General features: G+C 42.9%; 1 protein-coding gene across 4 annotated transcripts in view; it reads left to right on the forward strand.

The window, feature by feature from the left end:
* The first annotated feature begins 1,376 nt into the window (after positions 1-1,376).
* Positions 1,377-26,181, forward strand: part of SCEL (sciellin) — an 83,459-nt gene continuing 58,654 nt past the window's right edge. For all 4 annotated transcript variants that reach the window (XM_073326255.1, XM_073326349.1, XM_073326502.1 and 1 more), the window contains exon 1: positions 1,377-1,480. The gene's annotated coding sequence lies outside the window, so the exon portion shown is untranslated. The remainder of the gene's footprint in view (positions 1,481-26,181) is intronic.

Consider the following 26,181-nt stretch of genomic DNA (forward strand, 5'->3'; position numbering starts at 1 on the left):
TCTAGCTGCAGAGTCAGAGTGCTCTACGTGCCTTGCCAGTGTGGACGGGTAGTGAGCTAGTGCGCCTGGGGCTCCTTTAATGCGCCCCAACTCGCAAGTGTAGCCAAGCCCAAAGGTTTTCCTCATATCTAACATTTATTTAGAAGGATGGATTCACTCAGCAGTTTGTTTGATATTGAAAAGATAAACATACTGAATAGTTTCCCTGAACATGCCCTATCTCCTGTAAATATTTCACCTCTAGAAACCAGGTAATTCAGAGGTATAGAAAGGCCCATTAGCTTCCATTAATTAATTCTGAAGTTTGTGGTGGTTGGCAACTTATATACTACTTTTACTTTTCAAGAGCTGCCCCGCTGGCAGAATTATTTTAATCAACTGTGTTTTGTAAAATATAAGACATGTGCAGAATATATCTTCATTCAGCAAAGTACGGAGCTTACTTTTCTGACATGAAGTACCCTTTACCAAGAACAGAGGTTACAAAATTTTGCTCTAAAGGCACATTTGCTATGTTAATACATCTACACACCTGATCTTATGGGGGGCTGAGCAATGTCAACTCCCAGTGAAGTCAGCTTGCAATATCCGGTCTTACATTTGTTACTATAAAAATGTCCCCAAATTATAGAACCAATGTGGGCCTGTTTAATATGCACTTTTTGTCGCCCCTAGATCTTGAGCGTGGCCGTTTCAGTGCTATAGAATCCTGTGTTCCTTTGTCCCTTGCTCATGGATAGAGCCTCTTCTTAACGTACAGAGTAATGAATTGCAACAGCAGAGGAAAATGGAGGCAATCTTTTGCCTTTGCCCTGTTAATATTAGCAGTAATAAAATGAAACACAAATGGCAGGGATTTGAAACAGGTTCTGGCATGAGATTTTTTTTTCTTGGCTGGTGGTTTTTCTCTTCTAACATAACAAAATGAGACAGCTATTTAATGGGTGTCAGATTCCAGTGTACATTCCTCGCATAACACTTCTGGAGACCTTTCCTTTATGAAAGATGGTGCTTCCTCACATACTTTTTGCATGTAAATATGTGTATTACATTCATTAAAACCTCTATTTGAGAGGCAGGTCCATTGCCCAGTGAGCTTTTATTTGCGTGGAGAATCCAGACTAAATCATGTATAGTATAGGTATCAACAGCCTGTGGGCTATTTCTGGGTCCATGAAAGCATTTTTACTTTGTGAACCCAGCCCTGCTTTATGTAAAGAATACAGAAGTACAGGACTATAGTAATCTCACAGGTATTTTTAATTGAATTAGTATTTGTACTGGGTGACACCCTTTTCCACACCTCCCACCTCCTCCATAAGTGACTCAGCCTCTGAAGGAGAAACCTCTGAGCCTTTCAGACAGTCAGATGGAGTGTGATACTGCTCTCTGTGAACTTTAACTACACATCAGTTCCAGGTGACCACCAAGACAATCACTGGAGTGGGCCAGCTACAGAGGACTTATTTATCGTATAGTGGTAAGCTTTACTTTTTAAAATATACCATATGTTTAAAGTGCAAGATTTTAAGAAGTGTGCAGTAATTTAGGATGCCCAATTTGTGCCCCATAAAGGGGCCTGATTTTTCAGAAAGGACTGCACGCCCTGTGAAAGTCAAGCAACTTTATGGTGTCTCAAGCTGGAAACCCAAAATCACTGCACACTTTTAGAAATTTTGGCCACAGTGTGTGCATTACATTATATATTATCATTTGTTATCTTGCGTTTGATTTTATTTAATTATATTTTTTATTTCTCAATCGACAAACTGGCTGCTCACCCAGCTTTCAATGAGAGGTGTTTTACTGGTATTTTCCCTTTGTTTTGATGCTTCTTTATAATTTCTATGGCATTTCTTCTTTAAAATGAAAATATCACAGGAAATAGAGGTGATAAAATAAACAGATCTCATTTTACTTGAACTTATGGTAAATGCTGAAAACACCATCAGTAGTTAACCTTTTAGGGGTAAATTATCAGTAAAGTATCTAGAAGATACTAACACACTTGCAAAGTGTGTATAAAGGAGTAAAATAGCTGTTTAGATACAAGACAGTCATTTTAGTGCATCATGAAATGAAACATATGCTTATGGATAACAAGGCATTTAGTTTCTTCACTGAAAATATTTCAGAGATATTCAGGTTGCAGTAAAAGTTATACAGTTGAAAAAAAAACCCTGCTGCACTGTATGCAAAATTTTAAAATTAATCTTTCATATATTTCTTAGTGAAAACAAGGTGCATAAAACTCAGTGTTCTGACCTTGTAGGGTGTTTTTTCTACTAGTTACAATTTCAAAGCTTAATTTCTTTCAAAACAGAATCTTCTCCACCCATGTCCTGAAAAACCAGTTTTGGTAGCTCTCTGTGCTGTGGATTGACAACTTATTTCTGTCTTACACTCATCTGCTCTTTTGGTAAACTTTTTCCTTTTTAACTTGTAATTTTTCCTGTAATTCAGATATATGGGATATTAATGACCTCTCTTAAAGTTATGAGCAACTCCTCAGCCCAATCTAAATGTTAAAATATCCTATAAAGTACACGGACCTGTTTTTTGAACTGTGCTGTAACAATGTTGCTAAAGCCTGAGTCTTGAGAAGAAATTTTGAGCCTGGGAGTCATTTTTTATTTAAATTTGTGTAAAATGTGTGTGGCTACTTGGAAGTGTGGCTCTCAACAATAAGGGCACTTGAAATAGTCAGCCCTTGCTAGGTAAACTCCAATTTGGGATTAAAAAAATTGTGAGTCAATTTCTCAAGGGTGTAAATGAGGGTGGAATTTAACTGTGTGTATTTATTTGCTAGGCACAACAATGTACTAGGTATTGTGTTTACTTAGCAACTGAATTTCCCTACTTTTAGTCTCCTTGTCTCCACTTCAGAATTGAAGGCAAGGTTCTGCTCTGGTAATAGATCGGGGGAAATAGCACCTGATCAGCCCCCCTTGTGCAGGATCCCAGCTGAAAAGCTGGAACTCTGACTCAGGCCTTGTCTACACTGCCAAGTTTGGTTGACAAAAGTGATGTTGACACTCAAAAATCGGCATAATAAAAATCAGAATTGTGATGGCTTGGATCACAAAAAATCCCCTTAGGAACTGCCAAGTGATGTGCTGAGACTACCCAGGTCTGAACCACATCCCCCAAATGCTGCAGGCTTAACTGAAAACAGCTTAAGAAGTGTTCCTGTCTCCAAGACTCAGGTACCCAGCTCCCAATGTGGTCCAAACCCCAAATAAATTTGTTTTACCCTTTTCATAAATATAAAGGGAAGGGTAAACACCTTTAAAATCCCTCCTGGCCAGAGGAAAAACCCTTTCACCTGTAAAGGGTTAAGAAGCTAGGATAACCTCGCTGGCACCTGACCAAAATGACCAAAGAAGAGACAAGATACTTTCAAAAGCTGGGGGGAGGGAGAAACAAAGCCTCTCTCTCTCGGTCAGTGTGATGCTTTTGCCGGGGACAGAACAGGAATGGAGTCTTAGAACTTAGTAAGTAATCTAGCTAGATATGCGTTAGATTCTGATTTCTTTAAATGGCTGAGAAAATAAGCTGTGCAGAATGGAATGGATATTCCTGGTTTTGTGTCTCTTTGTAACTTAAGGTTTTGCCTAGAGGGGTTCTCTATGTTTTGAATCTGATTACCCTGTAAGGTATTTAGCATCCTGGTTTTACAGAGGTGATTCTTTTTACTTTTTCTTCTATTAAAATTCTTCTTTTAAGAATCTGAATGCTTTTTCATTGTTCTTAAGATCCAAGGGTTTGGGTCTGTGTTCACCTATGCAAATTGGTGAGGATTTTTATCAAACCTTCCCCAGGAAAATGGGTGTAAATGGGTTTGGGAGGATTTTGGGGGGAAAGACGTTTCCAAATGGACTCTTTCCCAGTAATATACCGGTTAGACCTTTGGTGGTGGCAGCGATAAAGTCCAAGGGCAAAAGGTAAAATAGTTTGTACCTTGGGGAAGTTTTAACCTAAGCTGGTAAAAGTAAGCTTAGGGGGTTTTCATGCAGGTCCCCACATCTGTACCCTAGAGTTCAGAGTGGGGAAGGAACCTTGACAACCCTGTGTAAAGCTTAAGCAGGGCAAACTCATAAACTGTTCACCCTCTATAACACTGACAGAGAAATATGCAAAGCTGTTTGCCCTCCCCCCAAGGTATTAATACATACTCTGGGTTAATTAATAAGTAAAAAGTGATGTTATTAAATACAAAAAGTGGGATTTAAGTGGTTCCAAGTAATAAAAGACAGAACAAAGTGAATTACGAAGCAAAATAAAATAAAACACCCAAGTCTAAACTTAATATGGTAAGTAAGTGATTACAGATGAAATCTCTCCTTCTAGTCTGAGTCCAGCAATCACTCACACCCCTGTGGTTACTGTCCTTTGTTCCAGTTTCTTTCGGGTATCCTTTGGGAGTGGAGAGGCTATCTCTGGAACCAGCTGAAGACAAAATGGAGGGGTCTCCCAGGGGCTTAAATAAACTTTCTCTTGTGGGTGGAGACCCCCTCTTCTCTCCTATGCAGAATCCAGCTGCAAGCTGGAGTTTTGGAGTCACATCGGCAAGTCACATTTCTATGCATGACTCAGAACTTTACAGGTGGCAGTCATTGTTCACATGCTACCTTGAATGTCCCCAGGTAGACGTCTTATGTGGATTGGAGTCTTCCAAGGTTCCATTGTTCATTAAGTGTTTCTTGATTGGGCACTTAACTTGCAAATTCAGTTCTTAAGAAGCTGACCAAATGTCTTACTAGGGCTACTTAAAATCAAACAAGTACACAGTCAACATTCATAACTTTGAATACAAAAGTGATATATGCATACAAGTAGGATGAATATATTCAGTAGATCATATGTATGTTTACAGAGATATGTTACATGGCAAATGTAGCATAAGACATATTCCAGTTATGTCATATATACATCCATAAGCATATTTCCATAAAGCATTATGGGGTGCAACGTCACAGGAATGTCATGTTTACACTCGCTCCCTCTGTTGGCAGAGCGGGTACCTATCCCACAGTCCAGGTCGACGTCTTCTGTCGCTTGGTGTTGTGGGAAGGCGGAGTGGATTGCGGTGCATCTTGGGACCGGGCTCAATGTCCCATGATGCATTGCTTTCTGTCCCAGCACTCCATGGGCTTCTAGCTATCTTTCATGGCATTTTTCAATGGTCCTTCTTTGCTGTGCACCTTTGTGAGAAGAGATGGATCCCACTCCGCTCTCCTATGATCTGATAACTGTCATGAAGACATCATGGATAGCAATGCAATTAATCATGAAGTTCCTAATTGAAGAAGACTCCCAGTTGCTCAACACGCTGCATGATATGGATAGGAGCAACTTTAGATTGCTTTTGGCATTCACAAAACAGCTGCATAGGACAGATGTTGCTTTTGGGCTCGGGAAACAAGCACTGAATGGTGGGATTGTATCGTCATGCAGGTGTGGGAGGATGAGCAGTGGCTACAGAGCTTTTGGATGCAGAAAACCACCATCCTGCAACTGCGTGCGGAGCTCGCCCCAGCTCTGTGGTGCAAGGACACCAGAATGAGAGCTGCCCTATTGGTAGAGAAGCATGTGGCAAATGCTGTGTAGAAGCTGGCGACTCCAGATTGCTACCGGTCAGTCGCAAATCAATTTGGAGTTGTGAAGTCAACCATTGGGGCTGCTTTAATGCAAGTGTGCAGGGCAATTAATCACATCCTGCTACGAAGGACCATGACTCTGGGAAATGTGCCGGAAATAGTGGATGGCTTTGCAGAAATGGGTTTCCCTAACTGTGGCAGGGTGATAGATGGCACACATGTTTCAATTTTGGCACCAGACCACCTTGCGACAGAGTACATGAATAGGAAGAGGTACTTCTCCATGTACTTCTCCATGCAGGCACTTGTGGATCACTGAGGGCATTTCACTGACATCAGCATGGGGTGGTCCGGGAAGGTTCATGTCGCACACATCTTCAAGAACATCAGCCTGTATAGAAAGCTACAAGCAGGGACTTTCTTTGCAAACCAGAAGATTACAGTGCAGGATATTGAAATGCCCATAGTGATCCTGGAAGACCCAGCTTACCCCTTACAGCCGTGGCTCATGAAACCTTACACGGGACACCTGGATAGCAATAAGAAGCAGTTCAACAACAGGCTGAGTAGGTGCCGGATGACAGTGGAATGTACCTTTGGTAGATTAAAGGCACGCTGGCAATGCCTTTATGGCAGGTTAGACCTTAATATGGATAATATTCCCATGGTCATAGCCGCGTGTTGTATGTCGCATCATCTTTGTGAAGCTAAGGGTGAAAGGTTTGCTCAGGGGTGGAGTGTTGAGGCAGACCACTTGGCTGCTGATTTTGAGCAGCCAGATACCAGTGCTATCAGAGGAGCACAGAGGGGGGCAATTTGAAGCGTGGAGGCTTTGAAGCAACACTTTGAAAATGGGAACCAGTACTGTCACTCTGATTGGTGCTGCAAGGTTACATCACATGTAGTTTTCCCAGGAAGGAATGGTGACATTTGGGGCTTTACATTCCAGCAAGCACAGGAATAAACTGCCTGTGCATGTATTGGTAACGCCTGCAATCTCAATTCGTAGGAAACGAATAAAGCTGAGTTACCATTCAAAACCGTTGCTTTTGTTGCACAAGAAGCAACACACACACACACACACACACACACACAGATGCCTGCTGGGAAAGGAGGTACCAGGAAAGGGCAGACTTTCAAAGCTGTGTGTAGGTCCTGCTATCATTGTGAAAGTTGTCCAAGGGGATGGAGTGAAAGGGAAACCGAGAAATCCCGGAAAGCGGAAAGGACTGTGTGGGTGGAGTTTTGGGGGGGGAGCATGGAAAAGAATTCTGAATGTGCTGCAGGGGAGGGTGGGCACAGATCTGCTCAGTCTGCAGCATTATTAAGGACTTTAGCATCTGCGTTTGCTTCATCCACTCAGTTGCGTCCTTAACAAACTATTTTCTTTTCTGCCCTGCCTTTCAGCTTCCCACCACTCCTTGACATTCCCTTTTCTCTACATTGGAGTAGTGCAGTACCTCCCGGAACATGTCTTCTTTGCTCCATCTTGGGCACTTTTTTATTTGGCAGAGAGGCTCAGCCTACGTGTGAGGGGTGTTCCTGAAGGCCATATCTGCAGAAGCACAAGAAACAATGCACAGAAGCATGATTGTTAAATTCATGCACAGCATTGAAACATTTCAGTAAAATACACCTCTGGTAACAATCACTTTCTCACTGACCCTCGGCGAGCACACATCTCTGCGAACACTCAAAGCATGCTGAGTGTTGGCGGCGGCGTGGGGGTGCTCCACATGGGGAAGAGAGCACTCACTCTGCAAGGATTGTGGTGCAGCCAACTTGGGGAAAAATTCTAAAATTCTCCCACACTTTTCCATAGGCAGGTGTCATTCAAGCAGATATCTCACTGCTAAGGGTAACAGGGAAACAAGTACATTTACTACATGCTTGTGGCTCCTGTCCTGCTCCGTATGCTGCTCCCCTGTGTGCTGCTTTGGTCCCTGCACAAGTGATTGCCGAGTACCTCCAGGAAACTTTCCTGGAGATCTCTCTGGAGGATTCCTGTGGGAGCTCGGCGCGCATCAACTCCCTGTTCCATTGTACTGATTAGCTATGCAGGGAAATGCCCAGCTCACAGAATCACTGCCAGCCTCCCACATTTCTATGCCCTGAACCCACCTCCGGACTACACAAGCCACAGCTACTTATCAGGAGTCTCATCTCCTGCTGCTTGCTCACCTGGCTAGACACCTCTGAAGTGGAGAACAGTTCCTGGCTGCCTGCCCCCCCCCGGCCACATCCTCATCTAACTCCATCTCTTCATCAATAACTTCATCCTCCAAATTAGGACCTCTTTCCACTGCCTCTGTGCCCTCCAAAGTATCCACGAGGCTCTTGGCGATGCAAGTGGGCCACCACAGAGGATAGCGACCAGCTCCTTAGAGAACTGGCAGGTTTTAGGAGCAGCACTGGAGTGACAGTTTGCCTCCCTTGCCTTATGGTACACCTGCCTCAGCTCCTTTATCTTCGCTCTGCACTGCAGTGTGTCCCGATCACAGCCCTTTTCGCACAAGCCTCAAGAAATGTGCCCTTAGGTATCCCAATTCCTACGGCTCAAGCACAGCTGGGACTGCACAGCCTCCTCTCCCAATATTCTGAGCAGCTCCAGCAGCTCCACAGTGGTCCAAGCGGGACAGTGTTTGCTGCAATAACCTGCCAAGCTCACCTGGGAAGATGTGATGAGACCTCTCCATGCTGAGCTAACAGGAGATGGATTTCAAAAATTCCTGGGGCTTCTAAGAGGGAAGGGCAGATGGTTGTTTACCTGGCTGCAGGACAGTGGAGTTCAAACTGCTGACCGGAATGGTCACAATGGGCATTGTGGGACACCTCCTGGAAGCCAATTAAAGTGATAAAATCAAGCCTAACCCTACACTGGCATGTTGTCAACAAACATTTAGAGGAAAAAGACTTATGTCTCCCATCAGGGTGGTTGTATTTTGTTGCCAAAACAGGGCATTTTTGCTGCCAAAAATCGCATCGTAATGTGTATGCGTTCACTGTTTTGTCAACAAAACTTTGTAGTGTAGACAAGGCATCAGTTAAGGAGAAATGTTTCCCCTCTTATCACCCTACTCTTTCCAAAAGAATTAGCTTTGGAATGAGACGGGGTGGCACCACTGTGCTGTGGTAGATAAAGCTGGGTTTAGTGGGAGAGGAAGGAAGAGGCCCTATCTTCAATCAGGAAGGGAAAGCAAGGGCTGAAAAACACAACTAAACATTTGAATTGAGGCTTCATTAATAAGGACCAATAGCACAAGGGATGCCAGTCTTGATGGGGTATCTGGGCACCACTGCAATGAAATAATAAATAAGAATATACTGCTGGGTAGTCCAAATTCGGTGTCTAGACTAGGAGTGGAATTCTGGACTCATAGAAGTCAATAGCAAGCTATCATTGACTTCCAAAGAGTCAGGATTTCACCCCATGCACTGACACATATTGCACTGAAGAAATGTTATGGAATATAAGGGTGAAATTAATTCTAAAACTATCTAAATATGGATTCAAATGTTAGACTGATATTTCCAAATGATGATTAGTTGCCCATAATGTTTGCTTTCTAACACCTGGAAATCTCAAACAAGAGATTTATAATTGTTAGCATGGCGAAAAATACAGTTTAGGTTTAAATGAGTTTTTAGTTGTGTGGATAGTTACTATTCATTGACACATACTCATAAGCCTTGTTATTTTCATGGGAAAGAAGGGAGAACATAAAATTGTCGGACCTGATCTGACCAACTGCGTCATCAACTGATGGCAACTTTTAAGGAAATACTGTAGTTAACTTACTTTTGAAATTGGAGTTAAATAGGACTAAATGTATTTTTCAGTTAAAATGTCAGATATACCCTGGCCATATTTTACAAGTAAACAATAAGCCATGCAGAAGAGGATTAATAGTTGTTTCAAGAGAACAAAACAAAGTAGAGCAGAGAGATCCCTTTACTCTAATAATCTACCAGAATAGATTCTTACTGCCAAAATGTCTCTTGAACTTAAGCAAAAATAAATGCAATAAGTTAAAACAGGGAAAATGTAGAACATTAATTAGGAACATTCCTAACATGGAGGTGAATTAGACTGTGGCATAACTTATTAAGTGAAGCTGTGAAATCCCCATTTTTGGAGGCATTTAAATGCACAATCCATTAGAAAATGTGCAATTCATCCTTTCCTCTCCATTCTACTTGCTTAGATACTGTGATGTGGTATAAGAACCTAGATAGATCCCTGCTTCTAAAAGCTTTATTAAAATTCCTTTGCATGTGAAATAACAATCTATCACAACTAGGACTGGCTGGAAACCAATTCTACTTTGTGAAAAAACTTCCTGGTGTCACTCTCCACCTCACAATAGCCTGGTAGCTGGGCACTCATTTGAGATATCGGAGACCTAAATTCTGCCTGATTTGGAGCAGGGACTTGAACCTGGGTTCCCCACCTCATAGGCAAGTGTCTTTGTTGGATCATATTAAAGGAGTCCTGTATTAAAATCACAAATGAGTTTGATTCCCCAGAGTTTAAATTCCAGGGTATTACTAATTAAGAGGACTCTTGGTTTTTGGTACTGTTTCTCTCCCTCTATGTGTGAAACTTGCAAGCTGCTAATTGTGTTAGTACATTCTAAGACAGAGTCTGTTCTCAAAGCAATTGTTTGTAACAACAACTACTCACACAGAGAGAGACTCAAAGCAATACTCTGTAACAACAGAAACAGCACCCAGAGACTCCCTGCCCTTTTGTTGTATTCACCTCGCTTTGTTAACAATTGTGATTAAAATAGAGATAGAGGATGTATCTGGATGGATGCTTGGTGTGGATAATAACTGAATGATCAGGGAGGTGACAGCCTAAGAATCCAGTGTCCATCAGCTGAAGAAGGAGTCAAGTGGAAATAACCAGAGGACCCCCGGAAGGCAGACTGGAATCCACCCAATAGCCTCAAGAATGGGAGAACCAAAGAACAAGATAACATCTAGCAGCACGGAGCCGTCAGGAATGTGCCATCTGCTGATTGATTCAGCAACAGCTTGATGAAGCAATTCCCATAGACTGGCATAGGAAGAAATTCCTATAAAAATGGACTCTAGAAAGTGAGAACTTTGGGGTCTGATTCTGCAAACCAACTTCCAGGAGCATCAGATGAGCATCTGACAAGGCCCTGCTCCCTCCTCATGTCCAGGCCACCTGGCCAGTGGCTTGACATGAGCAACTCTAAGGCTGGTACCTATGATAACAACCTTGCAGAACCTCTGCGTGTGTGTGTGTATGAATGAATGAGTGAATAAATATGAGATTGAATGGAATGTTATAGCTACAACTAACTGCTTACTATGATTCTTTCTGTATTCACAATAAATGTGGCATTTTGCCTTTTCCCCTTTAATAAGATTTGGAGCAGGGACTTGAACCTGGGTTCCCCACCTCATAGGCAAGTCTTAATCACCAGGCTTCTGGCTATTGTGGGTTTTCATCTATGTTTTGACCAGAAATTCCATCCTGGATCTGAGAAACCTTCCTGAGAAAAAATTAATCAAAACCAATCGGTTTCTGCAAAACACTTTCGCTTCAATAGACAAATTTTGTCGAAAATTTGTAGAAAAATTCTAGTCATCGCTGTCTTCCCACCTCTCGTATTGTAAGCTTCCACTCTATTCAACATGCTACAATGAAAATAAGCTTCCACTCCAATCCCTTGCCTGCTGTCTGCTTCCCCATCACAATCAAACTCCTTATCCTTCCAGGTTTTACAAATCACATGGGTCCTACACTCTGTCCATTGCTCTCACCTTATTGTTCGCTTTGTCTCCTTTTGCATCTTGTGTTTTTTTGTGCTGCTTTCTACACTCAGAACAATCTCACTCCTCCTGTGTGCCCAGTGACTTTTCTTTCCTCCTTCAAATCCTCTCTGTAAGCCTAGCATTCTAACACTAATCTCCACGTGGGTATAGCTGCCATTCCCTTGCCTTGCCATTATAATGTTATAAAACTAAAACCAAAAATAAGTAAACATAGCAAAAAAAAAGATATTAACACAAGATAACACAAATCATTGTAACACTTTTCAGAGTAGCAGTCATGTTAGTCTGTATCCGCAAAAAGAGAAGGAGTACTTGTGGCACCGTAAGACTAACAAATTTATTTGAGCATAAGCTTTCGTGGAATTACTTCTGTCCCACAAAAAGAAAAGGAGTACTTGTGGTACCTTAGAGACTAACAAATTTATTTGAGCATAAACTTTTGTGAGCTACAGATCACTTCATCGGATGCATTCCCACAGAATTTCTCCTCTTACTTCAGTTTTGCAAGATATGATTTCCCTTGTCCTTCTGGTTTAATATCCTGATTCTGAAATAGATTGTAAGGTAGCTGGGAAGAAAACTTGTCATAGCAGATGTCCCTAAAGCACCATGCTTTACAGGCATCTAGTGCTTTTTTGTTTTGTTTTGTTTTGGTTGCTTATTTCTGTTCTATGGAGTAGGAAGGTGGAACAATGTATATCTATGAGAAACCCTGAATTGTATACTTTGTACAGCAAAAGCTTTGTTATCCAGCATGTTGGGGAAATGGAGGGTGCCGGTAAGCAAAATATTTTGGTTAACTAAGAGGGAGGGTATGTGGGTGCAGGAGGGGGCTCAGGGCAAAGGGTTGGGGCAAGGGTGTGTTTGTGTGCGGGGTGCTGGATCCAGGCGGTGTTTACCTCGGGTGGCTCCCTGCAAGAGGTGACATGTCCCTCCTGCTCCTAGGCAAAGGCACGTGCAGGTGGCTCTGCACGCTACCTCCACCCACAGGCACCACCCCCACAGCTCCCATTGGCCGCAGTTCCTCGCCAATGGGAGCTGCAGAGCCAGCACTTGGGGCAGGGTCAGTGCTCAGAGTCAACCAGCTGCGCCTCTGCCTAGAAGAAGCATGGACATGTCGCTGCTTGTGGGGAGCTGCCTGAGGTGAGCACCAGCTGGAGCCAGCACCCCACCCCCATTCCCTTGCTCCAACCCCCAGCCCCACATCCCCTACCGTACCCAAACTCCCTCCCAGAGCCTGAGCCCCGCACCCCCTGCTGCACTCTGAACCCCTTGTGACTGTTCCTCCACCCAGGAGCAACACGGACATGTCGCCACTTCCAGGGAGCCACGCGGAGGCAGGTTGGGAGCCTGCCGGCCCCGCGCCAACCAGACTGTAAACCAGACTTTCAATGAAGATCAGAAATGCTGGTTTATAGAGCCTTCCAGTTGGTAAACTGCTGGATAACACAGCTTTTACTGTAAATAAAAGGAGAAAAAAAAGTAACATTGAAACCTAAGACCATGTTCCGAAAAGCAGTTTTTTGACTGAAAAATTGAGTGGATTTCAGATGAGGAAATTTAAAATACAGAAATACGATGGGCCACTACAGAGAAACAGAAGGGTTTCATTGTCACTAAATTTTATTTTCTAGTTTGTGTATCGAATAGTTACCAAAACAACTTAGGCTTTTAAGATATTATATGTCTGGGAAATTCATCATAGTATTTAGTTATACTGATTAAACTTGCATGAGCTTTCTCCTTACAGTTTTAAAAAATAAGCAGTAGATTCATTTTCCTGAAAACAGGTTCTTTGACTGGCACCTTTGTGATGTCCTTTAAGGGCAAAGGGCTATAAAGTCAGAGGATGTCCCCATCTGGGAATTCCCCTGACACAGGACACTCCCCTACACTAACCATCAAAGGCCTGTGTGGGGTGCTGCTGCATCTGGCTATTTTCAGCTTGTGCAGGGACCTCCATGGGCCATTTTGAACCAGTGTATTTTAGAGCAGTCCTGAGTCCACGCTAAATTATGCTGCCACAGGGGCTGGTGCCAGGATCAGGAGCTGCAACTGGCTCCTTTGCAGCCTTGCCTGCAAGTCGACACAGATGTTAGCAAGCTCGCATTTTTTCTGTTCTTAAGAAAATCAGAAAACATCAGTATAATACTGAATGCTACAACTTTCAAGATATCTGGTACACACACACATGTCATTTCATCATTGCAGTGAATAAGGGCCACAGCTCTGCATTGCTAGTTCTGTATTTGGCTTAATCTACTGCTTATTGTGTCTACAATATGTAGAGTTTTATTAGGTGACACTGTGGCCTGACCGTTTGATTAAAAAAGATGCAAATAGAGCATACTCATGTTGTAACAGAATTTGAAAAAACCCTACTTTATCGGGAAGATCAAACTGAAGGTATTTTCATTCTGCTGGGGCACAAGGTTATGGCTAAATATAATGACCTAAACCAGGGATTGGCAATGTTTGGCATGCGGCCCGCCAGGGTAAGCTCCTTGGCGGGCCAGGCTGATTTGTTTACCTGCCACGTCTGCAGGTTTGGCTGATCGTGGCTCCCACTCGCCGCCGTTTGCCGCTCCAGGCCAATGGGGGCTGTGGGAAGCGGCAGGGGCTGATTGATGTGCTGGCCGCAGCTTCCCGCAGCCTTTATTGGCCTGCAGCGGCGAACCCTGGCCAGTGGGAGCCGCGATCGGCCAAACCTGCAAACATGGCAGGTAAACAACCAGCGTGCCAAATGTTGCCGATCCCTAGCCTAAACAGTTCTAAATATATCTGATAACAAATAATATTGGAATGTTACATACTTTAGAAACAGTAAGTATGGAGAGGAAAAGAGGGGAAAAAGAGAGCAACCAAAATCCTTATACCACAATGCGAGAATAGGATTTCTTGGATTTCTAATGGAATAAATGTCCAGTTTCTACTCTGATTGGTCACAAAGCTTTGGAGAGACAACCTGGTCTAGAGCTGAATATCACCTCAGGGAAGTATAATTTTGTGGGGAAATTCCACATTCTGGACAAAGCAGGAAATAATTATCTGTCTGCTTTATTCTTTTTAACAGCAAAGTTTTAAAGCTATTGAGAAGGCTGGAATATTAGAAGTACAATAGTTCCTGGGAGACAGATTGCAGGAGAGAATACAGGTGAATAATAAAAGCAGTTTATCCCAGAATTCTGCATAGTTTTATGGTGTGTAGAAGGAGTCTGCTTTATTTCATATGGGACTCTAAAGGAGGAAATACCAAAGTTAAAGTTTACTGTACAACTTTAGGGAGGACTTGTCTACACAGGGAACTGATCCTGGTGAACTATTCCCAATTTATTTCAGAATAAAGAGTGTCCATAGAGGAAGTTAATCAAGACTATTTAATCCATTTTAAATTCACCTAATCTTATTCTGAATTAACTTTCATGTGTAGACAAGCCCGTAGTCACATGAGAAGAAAGATGACAGGAGAGGCTCTGAATCTTTTTTTAACAAGGCAACAACTATCCTCTGCAAACTGGAATCTGCAGCATAAACACAACTGACCTCCGCTTTTTATGTGCTGAGTGTGTACCCCACATTCAGCCTTTAGTAAGAAGCCATATTTCCTCCTCCCTTGTGTACAGTGACAAGCTCATGACATGGTGTATTGATGTGCAGTACCTTAAAGATGGAAATTGAAAACTTGTCCATTAAAAGCAAAAAAAAAAAAAAGTATCTCTAAGTATTTATAAATAAGCACTTAATCATTGTCGTATTTAGATGCTAAAGAACAGAGAAACTTTCTTGTGAGTAAGTACAATTTGACATGGAGAAATGTGAACCTGATTTAGATTACTTGTATTATGATATTTTCAAATGAGGGATTTGGATAAGTGTTGCATACATGTGATGTATGGTTACATTTGTTTATGTGCAAGAAAACTTGACTATCCATATTCTGAATTGGAAGCTGGCTTTGTTTTGTTTTACACCAGCTGAAATTCAGCCCTGTGTGTAGAGGAGGCCTAGGAATCGCTTAAGCCCTATTTTGGGGGGTAAAGTGGTGCACAAGCCTTCTATTGGCTGTCTGCACTAGGGCAGATTCCACCCTCCGTGGGGCGCAGATGTGGAAGATGTCAGGGCCTCTATGCTGCCTGAAGGGTTGCAGCAGAGGGCAGTTTGTTGCCCCTGGTCTGAGAGTGATCACTTAGCAGCTTGGAGTGGCTTTTGGGCTTTGCTATGGCTGGTTTTGTACTCAGGTGGGGTCATTTTGAAGTTTTGCCTGCATTTCTTTGGTATTTTATTAGGGGGGGTGAGGAGGAAGAGAGAGATATTTCTAAGTATTTTGAGGGTTTCTGAGTCCAGCAGTACCTTTTTTTAAAATTTGTTGGAGGCTGCTTATGGGCCTGTCTGGAGCTGTTTTCATTTTCATTTAAAGTATCCTGGAGTTGTTTTTAAGCTTGAATTTCATTGGAACTGCATTCCAGTTTGTTTGTGTAGTGCTGGTGTTTTTCCTGTTTGAGCAGTTCTGCTCTGCTGGTTGAAATCTTATTGTGAACATCTGATACTTAATTTACTGCTACACTGAAATTGAGCCAAACTTCTTTTTCTCACTTTAACTTAGTTTTTCAAAAATTCTTTCTGATGTCAAGAACATAAGAATGGCCATAATGGGTCAGACCAAAGATCCATCCAGCCCAGTATCCTGTCTACAGACAGTGGCCAATACCAGGTGCCCCAGAGGGAGTGAACCTAATAGGTAATGATCTAGTGATCTCTCTCCTGCCATCCATCTCCACCCTCTGACAAACAGAGGCTAGGGACCTGGCTGTTAATAGCCATTAATGGACTTAACCTCCATGAATTTATCCAGTTCTCTTTTAAATCCTGTTATAGTCCTAGCTTTCACAACCTCATCAGGCAAGGAGTTCCACAGGTTGACTGTGCGCTGAGTGAAGAACTTCCTTTTATTTGTTTTAAACCTGCTACCTATTAATTTCATTTGGTGGCCCCTAGTTCTTATATTATAGGAATAAGTAAATAACTTTTCCTTATTCACTTTCTCCACACCACTCATGACTTTATATACCTCTATCATATCCCCCCTTAGTCTCCTCTTTTCCAAGCTGAAAAGTCCTAGCCTCTTTAATCTTTCCTCATATGGGACCCGTTCCAAACCCCTAATCATTTTACTTGCCCTTTTCTGAACCTTTTCTAATGCCAGTATATCTTTTTTGAGATGAAGGGACCACATCTGTATGCAGTATTCAAGATGTGGGCGTACCATGGATTTATATAAGGGCAATAAGATATTCTGTCTTATTCTCTATCCCTTTTTTAATGATTCCTAACATCCTGTTTGCTTTTTTGACTGCCGCTGCACACTGCGGGGACGTCTTCAGAGAACTATCCATGATGACGCCAAGATCTTTCTCCTGATTAGTTGTAGCTAAATTAGCTCCATCATATTCTATGTATAGTTGGGGTTATTTTTTCCAGTGTGCATTACTTTACATTTATCCACATTAAATTTCATTTGCCGTTTTGTTGCCCAATCACTTAGTTTTGTGAGATCTTTTTGAAGTTCTTCACAGTCTGCTTTGGTCTTAACTATCTTGAGCAGTCCTCTAAACAATGCTCAGAAGACTCATAGAATTACTTCAGAGTAATGTGATGTCTCCAATTCTTCAGCGCTGGAAGTGGGAGACTAAAGGAGGACTTTAGCATCCCTCACTTCCACCATCTATGGTTCACATTGGTGAAGGACAAGTTGAATAGTCTCTCTGTGGCATACACTGTCTCTTTAGGCTCGATCTCCTCCACACTATTAAGAGTCTGGATTCTATCCTGGAGCTGGAGGTGTAATTTCCAGCTTGGGTATGTATCATGATCAGTGGAATTGAAGTCAGAGGGTCGATGTTCCCTGGAGGAACTGTTATTGATGAGACATCAATGGAACAGGGAATGCAGAGAGTTAGGCTGGGAGCAACTTATGACACGAATAGAATAGTCCACAGGGTTTATTAAAGTTTCACTTGTTCAACTTAACCTGCATTTAGCTTCACTCATTGCAAATGAAATATGGTGGCAGTATCTGAGCTGGGAGTTTTCTGAAGTGCACCAGCTGGCAACATAAGTCATGGAACTTTGTCTGGAGCCCCCTGGAATGCTTGATTTTTAAGACAGAAACCTAGCCCAGCAATGGACCTGGTGGAACAAGGTGGGATCTACATCTGGGCGTACAAGAGGATAGCAACAGCAGGAAAAGAAAACTCTTACTTTACCTTATTGGGAAAAAAGGCAGAGAGATCTGCAGCACTTTGAAGCTCACCATAGCCTCAAACCTCACAATAGTGCTAGGAGCCATGAGGAAATATTGCTCCCCAAAGCAGAAGGAAACTATGGAGTAACACTGGTTTTTCACTAGACACCAATCTGAAGAGGAAGGCATACACCTCTGTGCTACTGCCTTATGGACACTGGCTGCTACATACCATTTTGGGAACTTGACAGACTCCCTGATTTGGGGCAAGGTAGTCTGTGGCACGTGGGATCACCACCTGAAGGAGCAGCTACTCCGGGAAGGCGATCTCACATTAGACAGATGCCTAGACGTGGGGCATACAGCGGAAGCCTCAAGAGAGAGGATGAAAGCCCAGAAATGCATGCAGGGAGATGACAGCAAAGGAGAGGAGCCAGGGTTCTATATCCATAGGAAGTTCCATTGGGGAAGGACAGCATTGGAAGGAATGTGGAAAGCTGAACCATTTTAGCAGTGTGTTTAAAAGCAGAGGATGGTCCCAGCATGATTCGGTCAGACTTGTACAAGATAGGGATGGCACATTAGACAGTGGTGATGACATCTTGAGTCTGAGAGCATAACAGGTTCAGACTAATGGAACAGGGAAGCAACAAGGGACAACACTAACCTCTGTGCTTGCAACAATATTAATAGGGAAATCCCCCATGTGATTTCAGCTGGACAGCAGGGCCTCCTGCAATGTGATTGCTCAGGCACAATCTAATAATGTACAATGAGAGCATAATGCAGTCCATAGGAAAATGTGACCTCATAGTAACTAACTTGAAAAATAACAGGCAGTACTGACTGAAGTTTGTGGTGGTGGATAGTAAGCACCACAGATCCCTCTTGGCCATACGTGCCATGGATCTGATCAGGATGCTGTAGTGCAAGAACCAAAAGGGGAGTTTCATGGACAATGGAGACCATTTTAAAAGCATATGGGGATGTTTTCAAAGGTGACAGGTGACTCAAAGGAAAGCTGTGATGGGAAGTCAACCCGACAGTCAAACCTGTGTGCTTACCACTAAGGAAATTCTGGTGGCACTATGAAAACCAATACACGAAAAGCTCAAAAGTTTGCAGAGCAGGGGTATCATAGCACCTGGAGATGACAGTTGGGCAAATTATCCATCTGCACAGACCCAGAGTCACTAAACCAGGCATTGAAAAGACAGAAAATTACAAGGTTTTCTAGACTGATACAGGGACAAGAGCATAAAATTCAATACAGAAATAATGCAACTCAAACAGCATGAGGTGGCATACATGGACATGTGCTCACAGTGGAGGAAGTGAAAACAGATCCCAACAAGATCAAGGCAGTCAGAAACATGCCAGCTCCAGTGGATGTGAAAGGGATACAGCACTTTATTGAAATGATAAATTTTCTGTCCAAGTTCTGTCCACATGTGGCTGGAGTAACAGAACCCATACATCAGCTCACAAGGCAGGATGTTGAGAGGGACTGAGTGGGTCCCCAACAGGAAGCATTTGACACACTGAAACAAATGATAATGGATGTCCCTGTCCAGAACTACTACCAGCTGGGAGAGCCACTGATACTCCAGTGTACTTCTGACCCTAATAGCATCCCAATGCCAGAGGGGAAGGGGCTCTCCGGTATGTAGTAGTGAGCCACAGCTGGCCAGACCAGCTCAGTGTACCCCAACTCACTGCTATCCTCTGTCATGTTAAGATATCAGAGGCAAACTGGCTGGTTATTAATATTATTGTGTAGTGTATGTATGGGTGATGTTTCCAGCACACATTTATAATTTTTCACATGTTCTGAAAAGGTGTAAGGCAGGGTGGTCTTAAGTCCCTCATCCTAGACAAAGGAATGTGGTTCTGGCTGCTTGAATGTGTCTCCAATGTAAATTAAGCAAGAAGAGACAACGAAATTACATTTATATGCAAGGTAGACAAAGCCATCTGGCAAACCAGGGTTGGGGAGGGCCACTTAACACTCTCAAGGAGGCGGGGAGGAGGGGCGCGGAATGGAAGCTGCAGCTCCAGGAAACCTTCCTGCCTCCTGAAACAAGGTCATTGAACTGTGGTAGATATAAGGAGAGAGAGAGAGAAATTTTGGCATTCTTCATGTGAGGAGACAAAGAAACCAACTGCTTTGTGCTCTGCATGTTCAATCCTGGCTAAGGACTGGCCAGCCATACTGGGAGAAGGACTGTGGTGAGAAAATTGCTGTCAACAAAAGACTCCAGTTTGCTCAGTGAGGTTTTAGTCTTAGAAGTGTATTTTTACTTTTGTTTGTAACCATTTCTATCCAAATTACTTCTACTTGGTATTACTTGCATATCTGTTCTTTGTTAATAAACTTCATCTCAGTAACTACCTCAGTTTAGTGTTTCAAATGGAACAGTGAAGCCAAATTAACAGGCTGGTGCTGTGTACTGTCTCTTTAAAGGAGCAGTGAACTTGTAAGGTTTGGTGTGTTCCAGTGAGAGGAGTGGACACTACAGGGGAGATGGTTTTGGGGAAACTCGGGGCTGGAGGGGCTGTTGGTGTAACCCTGCAAAGGAGTGACCAGGCTGGTGGAAGCCAGGGTGAGGCCACTGTGCTGTGAGCAGGCTGCTAGTATCAGGGCTCTGAGCCACAACTGCCCAGAACAAACAGCCAGAGCTACAGGGCAGGCGATTACTGGACTGGTTAGAACCCCAGCGCATCACAGTGATGCATCGGAGGAAGTTTTGGGTATAGCTCCTTTGCAGGAGAAGCCAGTCTCTTTTGCCAGCAGAGCCCTGTGAGACTGAATAGGGGCACACCCAAATAGAAAAAGAGCTTCTGGCTGTGGTATCTGGTGGAGCGATTATATCAGTACTTCTGTGGTCAGCTAGTAATAGTGCAATCAAACTACAAACTCCTAGAGACAATCATCACAAAGCCCCTTCTCAGTGCTCCAAAGAGATTGCAGTGCATGTTGAGGCACCTGTAGCGCTGCCAGGTAGAGATCAGATATTGTCCAGGACAATTATTGACGTTAGCTGACACCTTGAGCAGTGCATATATACCCAGCATGAGTGAGTTGGGGGGAAAGGGATGAGGGTATTGAATCCATTAATATTCTAGCTCCCACTAATGCCCAATTTCAATGGCAAAGCTGATGGAATCAAAGAGGCTATGGGAAAGGACATCTATGAGTACAGGCAGTCGAGAAAGCAATATTATCAATATCAATCTTTCTTGTCACGCAATTACAGACATGAAGGTTGCTATCTTACAACAAAAAAACTTCAAATCCAGACTCCAGCGAGAAACTGCTGAATTGGAATTCATTTGCAAATTGGATACTATTAATTTAGGCTTAAATAGACACTGGGAGTGGCTAAGTCATTATGCAAGGTAGCCTATTTCCCCTTGTTTTTTCCTACCCTCCCCCCAGACGTTCTGGTTAAACTTGGATTTATGCTGGAAATGGCCCACCTTGATTATCATACACATTGTAAGGAGAGTGGTCAGTTTGGATGAGCTATTACCAGCAGGAGAGTGAGTTTGTGTGTGGGGGGTGGGGGTGAGAAGACCTGGATTTGTGCTGGAAATGACCCACCTTGATTATCGTGCACATTGTGGGGAGAGTGGTCGCTTTGGATGGGCTGTTACCAGCAGGAGAGTGAGTTTGTGTGTGTGGGGGGGGGGCGGAGGGTGAGAAAACCTGGATTTGTGCTGGAAATGGCCCAACTTGATTATCATACACATTGTAAGGAGAGTGATCACTTTAGATAAGCTATTGCCAGCAGGAGAGTGGGGTGGGAGGAGGTATTGTTTCATGGTCTCTGTGTATATAATGTCTTCTGCAGTTTCCACAGTATGTATCCGATGAAGTGAGCTGTAGCTCACGAAAGCTTATGCTCTAATAAATTGGTTAGTCTCTAAGGTGCCACAAGTACTCCTTTTGTTTTTGCAAATACAGACTAACACAGTTGTTACTCTGAAACCAAATATTATGAGGCTGGCCAGAAGACAAAAGTCAAGTACTGGTAGGAGCATGGGGAGATAAAGGAAGAAGGAGGCATGCGTTGGGGCCCTATTTCACCCCGGGGTGTTTGCTACTTCCAACCACCCAACACAGATGTAATGAGGTGAAGTGGTGTCCGTATAGAATAAGTAAGCACTACTAATTATTCCTCAAGAAAGGCTTTTAATGATTTCCAACTACAATAACAGCATAAACAAAACAAGAAAAGGAAAACCAAAGACCAGCACTGAATAAGGATTAATACAAAAGGCAGATCATATTGAAGACAAGCGCAAGTACATGTAATACTGTGGACCATTTGCGAGTTCCTGAACAGTGACTCTAATATGCTGGTCCTGGGAGATCATAATAAAAACCCCGAAGACAAGCATAAGTAAAGCTATTATTCACCAGCTCTTTATTCCTGGTGACAAACTATTTCAAAGGCAACATAAAGCTGATGAATGACAGCACGACATGCATCTGCTCGGACTACTTAAAAGACAAGCACAAATACATGCAAAGCTATTATGCATCCGCCATCTACTATTGATTTTATGCTACAGTATCGATATAACTATGATCAATTTGGCTTGAGCGACCAAACTTCTTTACTCCATAGACTTACCCTGCATTCGACCGGAAATACGTTACCCTTCAGTTGGCCACTTTCCGCACTGACCAGGTACAGACAGTTGAGAAGTGCATGTCCCTTTGGTTTGGGGGTGTGGGTCAGGTTTACCAAAAACACACACACACACAGTCCCGTGCCTTCGTTCTTTTTATCTGGTCTGATGGCAGTGTTTTAGAACAGACCAACCAATCAGGGTGGGCCACATTGTTTATGTGGTTGCCCTAGTTGTATAATTGATGCGTATTTAATTTTTATGTCCAATTGTTAGTTGTTCATATAATTTAGGCCTATTTATTTTCTGTAGCCAATTAGATCTTGAATATGGGTAATTTGGGGTTGATAAGTACATAAGAGTTAGCATAAATTGTTATTTGGTTGCAGTGCGTCCTGGCCACAAGCTTAAGCTTTGTTTTTGCAAGGCTTACATTTTGAAGTATACGGAAGTTTGAGGCCTAACATTTGCAATACTTCTATTCCATTCAAGCTTGACAAGACAGTTGCTCAACTTATTCTCAGAGCAGAACCATATTTTCAAAATAAAGATGTGCTGAGTGAGCAGAATGGAATCATATTTCGAGGGCAGAGAGTTGTTTTTCTTGCCTCATTACAAAAGAGTGTTGTGGAAAAAATTCATACCTCACACCTGGACACTGACCGCTATTTTAGATGGGCATGAAAGCGTATTTACTGGCCATTAATGAATACACAACTGGACTCCTTGTTAGTAGGGTATGATACCTATCAGCTGTGTGATAATCACCAGTAGAAAGAGACCATGTGAGCTGCCCGCCTGACCATAGGAGAAGGTGGGAGTGGACTTATGTACCTTCAAAGAAAACCAGTACTTGATTACAGTGGATTCTACTCAAACTTCTTGGAGGTCAGTGCACTGCCTGATAAAAGAAGCAAGTCAGTGATTGGCAAACTGAAGGCCCACTTTGAAAGATATGGCATTCCGGACACCGTAGTCATTGATACCAGACCTCAATTTGCCTTGGAAGAATTCATGGAGTTTGTGCTCATATGGGAGTTTGACCACCACAATTCCTCCCTAAAATACCCACAGAGGAATGGTGAGATGGCCAAAAAAGTCCTGCACAAGCACTGATGGGATGAAGGACCAAAACCCTGCTACCTATTGCAGCCAGAAGGATGGATATACCTAAGAGAGTAGATGACCAATAATCAATGAAAGCTGGCAGTAGAGTATGGCAGGTCAGCCAAGGACCTACTGGCCCTGGAGACTCCTGTGAAGATCTAACCATTAGAGAGACACCAGAAGGAGTGGACTAAAGAAGTTGTGAGGACTGCAGAGGCACCCAGGTCGTATGAGGCAACTATGCAAGAGGGACAGGTGATCTCAAGGAACAGAAGACTCTTATAAGTCAGCAGATACAACACCCAGAGAGAGCCTGCAGAGATACAGAGATTGTCACTGAATGGAGAGACAGAGAACCATCCCGAAGCCAATCCCACAAGGAGGGAGGAGACTCCTCAGAGAGATAGAGTAGGCCAGACTCAGAGACAGGTGACAAAGACAGAGATAGCTCTTTCCCAGTGGGGTTGTCTGTTGAGGAGACCAAGCTATCTCAAAGACTCTGTAACCAGCTGAGTCTGTGGTAAAGACAAGACACCAACTTGGCAGTATGCTAGCAACATCTTACCGAAGGGACATGGGTTGGAACTTGGACATCAATTATTTGTTTTTAGTGTTTATGTTAAAATGTTTTGAAAGAGGGAAGGTGTGCCATGAAGTCAGAGGGTCAATGTTCCCTGGAGAGATGGTTATTGACAGACACAAATGGAACAGGGAACACCAGAGAGTAAGGCTGGGAGAAACTCAGCCACATGGGCAGAGAGCAGTCCACAGGGTCTAATAAAGGTTCACTTGTTCAAATTAATTTGCATTCCTCTTCACTTGTTGGGAATGAAACAGAGTAGGTGTATGTACATTAGCTTTGATGGAGCTAGGGTGCTAAAAATAGGAGTGTAGCTGTGACAGCGTGGGCTGCAGCTTGGGCTAGCCGCCTGAGTATAATTCCTCCCAGGACCATAGGTACTTTCTTGGGCAACTAGCCCATGCCACCACCCGTGCTGCCACAACTACACTTTTGTTTTTAGTGCACTAGCTCGATCAAAGCTAGCATGGTATGGAGCTGGAAACTACACCTTCTACTTGAAATGTAGCTGTACCCAATAACTGACTCCTGTGTTCCTGATTGACTATGCTGGAGCGTAGAGCAGGAAATCTTATATTGCATTTAAACCTTTAATGCAGTGGTGGGCAACCTGAGGCCTGCAGGCCACATGTGACCCATCAGGGTAATCTGATTGCGGGCCGCGAGACATTTTGCTGATGCTGACCACCTGCAGGCATGGCCTCCTGCAGCTCCCAGTGGCCGCGGTTTGCCACAGGGATGTGCTGGCTACTGCTTCCCACAGCTCCCATTGCTGGGAACGGCAAACCGCAGCCATTGGGAGCTGTGGGAGGCCGTGCCTGCAGACGGTCAATGTCAACAAAATGTCTCGCAGCCCGCAGTCAGATTACCCTGATGGGCCGTCTGCGGGCCACAGGTTGCCCACCACTGCTTTAATGGATATACCTTTGAGTATACCAAAACTTATATGGAACTTTAAGGACAATGTGATCATACACTGTAAGACTGAAACACTAGAAAAATATCTTGGAATTGTAATTTCGCAATACTGGGCCTTTTGGAGCATGCTGAAGGTGCTAATCCTAAAGCAGGTTTCTTAAAGTGGAGGCCTATCCACGGGAAAGACTGCAACCAGATCTTTAAATTGTTCTCCAGAATCTCGGCTTTCATTTTAAAAAAATTATTTGTAGCTGTTACTTTTGCAAAGAAAACATTAAAAACATAAAATGTAAATAGCCAATGCAGTGGTGTCTGTCTGAGTTTGCAGAGAGCCTGAAACAACAGTTCTGAAATGAATGGCCCCATTCATTCTATACAGATAACAATAATGCTACTCTAAGAGTCAACATTGTTAACTATTTCACTGCTTATAAAGCATTTAGGAAAGGAAAGGGTATGATATTATGAAGACCTACATCAGCATTACCCTGACATCATAGAAGATCTATAAAATTAAGAAGAGTAGGCCTTTCCAAAATCATGTTGAGATTGTTGGGGCCATAGCTGATTTCATTTCCTAAAGAGGTGCTCAGCTTTCAAATGTTTGGGAATCACTTCCCTAAGAAAACTGCCTTTTTAAAAAAAAAATCAAAGTCTTTATTGGAAAATAAACCCAATCCCTTTCTGTAGAAACAACGGGGCTATCGCAGATGAAGCAGTGCCAGAGTTGATTGCTTGTTAAACTTGTCAAAATGTCAAACTTCCTACTATTATTCAAGTACTGGATGAAATGAAGAGCAATAGATGGTCAGCTGTTGCCATGGTGTGCTGTTGTGGGTTTTTTTAGATCAGAGACTGTCTGGTCTTCTTGCTTTTTATAGCAATTTAGGTACCCTAAATTATGCGACAAAACTCATTGCTAACTAGAGATGCCTGTATGATAACTTACACTGAATGTCTTTGGAAGAATTCAGATATCTCTGCTTAATGTGTTGGCAGAATTTTTAAAGGGTATTTTATGTGTTATTACAGAGTCAGATAGGTTTACCAGAGCCTTGAACATATTTTTATTGGGTGGGAACTAAATAATGCAATCACATGTTTTGTACATTACACAGTACCAGTGCGTGCTTTGTACCAACAGACAAGTCAACAGGGAAAGGGTGTTGTTAGTGATTTAATATCAACATGTTGGAATTTAGATTCCTTATTAAACTGTGAGATATTAAGGGTGTAGGAAAGTTTTAAAGATTTTCTGACTCAGACCTGATTTTTGTCTTTAGAAA

Source organism: Lepidochelys kempii, chromosome 1, assembly GCF_965140265.1.
Source record: "Lepidochelys kempii isolate rLepKem1 chromosome 1, rLepKem1.hap2, whole genome shotgun sequence".
In the NCBI taxonomy this organism is placed as follows: Eukaryota; Metazoa; Chordata; order Testudines; family Cheloniidae; genus Lepidochelys; species Lepidochelys kempii.